The sequence below is a fragment of the Heptranchias perlo genome, chromosome 20, assembly GCF_035084215.1.
Source record: "Heptranchias perlo isolate sHepPer1 chromosome 20, sHepPer1.hap1, whole genome shotgun sequence".
Classification (NCBI taxonomy): domain Eukaryota; kingdom Metazoa; phylum Chordata; class Chondrichthyes; order Hexanchiformes; family Hexanchidae; genus Heptranchias; species Heptranchias perlo.
In genome coordinates this window covers 6,985,948-6,990,638 of record NC_090344.1, presented here as the reverse complement: position 1 = coordinate 6,990,638, position 4,691 = coordinate 6,985,948, and the positions used below count along the sequence as shown (strand labels likewise).

Genomic DNA, 4,691 nt, shown 5'->3' with positions numbered 1-4,691 from the left:
AGATACAATCTGTAAAATGATGAAATTTGATCACCTGCAAAGCATAAAAATCTTATTAAAGTGTTGACTGTCTCTCGGTCACCACGTCAACATCTTCTTCAGTCTGAAATAGAAAGTTATCGTTTGATTAATGGTGAATAAAACAGTCATTCATCGACCAATAGGGTTTAATTAGTTTCATGTAATTAATTTAATAATTTCATAACTCTTGCTTATGTTAATGCCCTGACTTGGAATCGAACTCATGCGGCGGTGGGAGCTTTGAATTCGAACCATTCGTCCATCGGGGAGCTCCCAGGATTGCGCACGGAACACAGCGGGACTGGTAAGATTTACTTTTATTTCACTCTTTCGTGATTTATTCAGCTCTGTGTTTATTCTCAGGCCTCTTATCTCTCCCTTCTTTTCAGCTTCTGACTGCGGATATTCTTGTGGTTAAATATGAATAATATAGAATATCTCACAGCCCCAGTATATGTGCTCCTTCTCTGTACAGTTCTGTACAAAATCAAACTGTACGCTTGTACTGACGGTGTCTCACCTTCACCCCCGACAGAAGCAGGAGGAGATGCCACTTTAAACTGCCAGTTGCTTCAAATGATTCATGATGGACCTGCGTGGCCTTGCAGTTTTCCCAGGAGCTGCATTCGTATCGTGAATTTTGGAAATGGAAACATGTCCATCAGCAGCTTGTGGGAGTATTTTACCTCACTTTCCATTTCATGTACATGCCTAGTTGCACTTGGTGCTGTCATTGCCTGAACATCACCTTCTGTCGCAATAGTAGTTTGAACAGAAGATGCAATTTTGTGGGAACAGCTTGTCTCGCACGAAAATGACCTGAATTACAAAGAGGCAAGTAGGAAAGGCCGCGTTGGGCTGCTTGTTCGCAGCAAAGAATTTTCAGCGTTTCCTTGTGGTCCAGTGTTTAGATTCGGTCATCACCATGGCAACGGTTCGATTGCTGTCTGTCTCGACATCCGCATTTAAACACTCTACTATAAGTGTACTGTACTCAAATTGCTGATTTTTTCACTGTGAGGTCGAAGAGACATAAATGTGTGGACAATCGCTACGAATTCATCAGCTGGGTTGCACCTTTGTTTCTCCCTCCGTCTCAGTCTTTCCATCTTTACCCTTCTCTTCTGGTGTTGCAGGTTCGATCATCCTTGGCCGTTCAAGAAAACCTGAGAAGTCCATCAGGGGAAAACTCAGAGAGTCAAGAGACAGAGGCAGAGACAGGGAGAGATTAAAGTTTCGAAATAAATAGTATAATTATCAAGCTCTGCGAACGAACAGAATTTAACATGGAGCTTGGGAGTGATTCTTTCACGTGCCGTGCAACTTTGCAAATGACCATTGGCTCCGAATTAAAAGCGTTCGCCGCGCTGGAGCATCTCTCTGAGGGAGGAAACACGGTCCGTTTACTCCAGTTCATATTTATTTGAACATTAAACAAATCTTTAAGAAATAGCGCTACGAGCAGGATTCGAACCTACGCAGGAGAACCCCATTGGATTTCGAGTCCAACGCCTTAACCACTCGGCCATCGCGGCTGCGATAAAACGCACCAGCTGCTGCTACCAAAAGATTGCAACCAGTGCAGAATTCGGTGCCACCCTTCGCCGATCGGCCATCCGACTATCCATCCAATCACTTTTTCTATTCCGATGTGCAGCAATGTGAAGTTGTACACTAACTATTTCATATCAACAATATTAGCCTCTCTTTACCACATTCGTTTTCAATGTGCGACTTGTAATGCCAAGTGAGACTTTTCAGAATTAATTGCACTTCAGTTACATTGTTCTCTCCCTCGGCATCCGCAGATTATCCACTCCATCACAAGTATAACAGTGACTGCACTTCAAAAATACTTCATTGGTTGTAAAGCGCTTTGGGACGTCTTGAGGTCGTGAAAAGCGCTTTATAAATACAAGACTTTCTTTCTTTTTATAGTGGAATAAAATTACTGATGTTTTCACTGTGAGGTCGAAGAGACATTAATGTGCAGACATTAGCTGCGAATTCTTCATCTTGGTTGGATTTTTAGTTTTCCTCCCGTCTCAGTCTTTCTATCTTTACCCTTCTCTGCTGGTGTCGCAGGTTCGATGAGCTTTGGCCGTTCAAGGAAGCCTGAGAAGTCCATCAAGGGAAACACAGAGGGACAGAGACAGAGAGAGATAGAGAGATAGAAGTTCAGAAAAAACCTAACATCAAGTTCGCAGCATTAAAGATGGAGATTGGGAGATATAGAATCATAGAAGCGTCACTGCACAGAAGGAGGCCATTCGGCCCATCGAGCCTGTGCCGGCTCTCTTTAAGTGCAATGCAGATCGTCCAATTCCCCCGTTCTTTCCCCGTATACCTGCAAATACTTTCCCTTCAAATACTTATCCAATTCCTTTTAGAAACCACGATTAAATCTGCTTCCACCACCCTTTCAGGCGATGCATTCCAGATTATATCCACTCGCTGGTTTAAAAAGTTTTTCCTCATATCGCCTTTGGTTCTTTTGTCAACCACCGTAAATCTGCGTCCTCTGGTTCTCGACCCTTCCGCCAACGGGAGCAGTTTCTCTTTATTGACTTTATCTAAACCCGTCATGATTTTGAACACTTCCATCAAATCTCCACTCAACCTTCTCTGCTCGAAGGGAACAACTCCAGCTTCTCCAGTCTACCCACGTAACTGAAGACCTCATCCCTGGAACCATTCCAGTAAATGTTTCTGCACCCTCTCTGACGCCTTCACATCCTTTATAAAGTGCGGTGCCCAGTTTTGGACAGTTGTGGAATTTTGTGAAGTTCCCTTCACGTATCTTGATATTTTGCAAGTGACCACTGGGCTCCCAATTAAAAGGAGCTGCCGCGGTGGAGTATCTCTCTGAGGGAAGGAATTGCAACCCGTTATCTCCAGTTCATATTTATTTGAGCATTGAACAAAACTTTACACAATTGCGCTGATAGCACGATTCCAACTTCTGCCGGAATACCCCATTGGGTTTCAGATCTAACGTTTTAACCACTCGACCACCGCAGCTGCGAGCCGCTACCGTCTGGACGTTGCTGTTTCACTGGTAGAATTCTCACCTGCCACCCGAGGAGATGGGGATTGATTCCCGGCCGATTAAGGAGGATTTTCTTTCTGCACCTATGAGCTCGCCTGAAAAGGGATACATTCACATTCAGCTTCAATCTGCACACCACGTTGAGACATTTTCCTTTCCCGATGTGGTGTTGCGTCGACAAACCCTCTGCATTCGAGCCACTAAACGTCAAACATGCTCTAGAATTCAGTCAATCCTGTATTCTGCAACGCTGAAAAGACATGGAAAATAAATGAATGAATTTCCACTGAAAATAGTGACACAGGAGGGCTCGTCCGGGATTTTGAACCCCGGACCTCTCACATATCAATTAGTGAAACGCCCAAAGTGAAAACCATAATCCGAGACCAACGAGCCGTCAGTAACACAGTCGTGTAACCAGTCGAAAGTTTCCCTGATACCCACAACCGATCGCCTTTCCTTTTAGACCGCTCTGTCCATCCGATCATCGAATCATAGAATGGTTACAGCACAGAATGAAGTCAATTCGGCCCATCCAGACTGTGCCATCTCTTTGTAAGAGCAATCCAGTTGGTTTCATTCCCCCGCTCTTTCCACGTGGCCCTGCAATTTTTTCCCTTCAAGTAGTTATCCAATTCCTTTATGAAAGCCACGATTGAATCTGCTTCCACCGTTTCAGGCAGCACATTCTGGATCATAACAAGTCTCTGCATAAAAAAGTTTTACTCATTTCGCCTTTGCTTTCTTTTGCCAATCACCTTAAATCTGTGTCGTCTGGTTCTCGACCTTTCTGCCAATGGGAACAGCTTCTCTTTATTTACTTTTTCCAAATCCTTCATGATTTTGATCACTTCTATCAAATCTCTCAACCGACTCTGCTCTAAGAACAATCCCAACTTCTCCAGTCTGTCCACATAACTGAAGTCCCTCATCCCTGGAACCATTCTCGTAAATCTTTTCTGCACGCTCTCTCCGGCCTTCAAATCCTTCCTAAAATGCGGGGCCCACAATTGGACACAATACTCTGGTTGTAGCCGAACCAGTGTTTTATAAAAGTTCAACATAACTTTCTTGATTTTGTACTCTATTTATAAAGCCCAGGACCACTTTCTCAGCCTGTCCTGCCACCTTCAAAGATGTGTGCACATATGCCCCCAGGACTCTCTATTCCCGCACCTCATTTAGAATTGTATCATTTAGTTTATATTGCCTCTCCTCATTCTTCCTGCCAAAATATATCACTTCGCACTTCTCTGCATTAAATTTTATCTGCCATGTGTCCGCCCATTACACCAGCCCGTCTGTGTACTCTTGAAGACTATTATTATCCTCTTCACTGTTTACTACACTTGCATTGTGTTGTGTTATCCGCGAATTTTGAAATTGTTCCTGTCCGGACAAGTCCAAGTTATTAATATATATCAAAAAGCAATGGTCCTAGTCCCGACACATGGAAAACAATACTGTCTACCTTCCTCCAGTCCAAAAAAAATACGTTCACCACGACTGTCTGTTTCCTGTCATTTATCCAATTTAGTTTCCATGCTTTTATTCCATGGGCTTCAATTTTGCTGACAGGCCGACTACGTGGCACTTTACTTCATCGAAAAACTCAATCAAG

General features: G+C 43.6%; 1 non-coding gene across 1 annotated transcript; it reads right to left on the bottom strand.

Annotated features, from left to right (window-relative positions):
- Positions 1-1,474: 1,474 nt before the first annotated feature.
- Positions 1,475-1,556, bottom strand: trnas-cga (transfer RNA serine (anticodon CGA)). The gene has a single exon. It is a non-coding gene; the product is annotated as a tRNA-Ser (tRNA).
- Between the last annotated feature and the right edge of the window lie 3,135 nt (positions 1,557-4,691).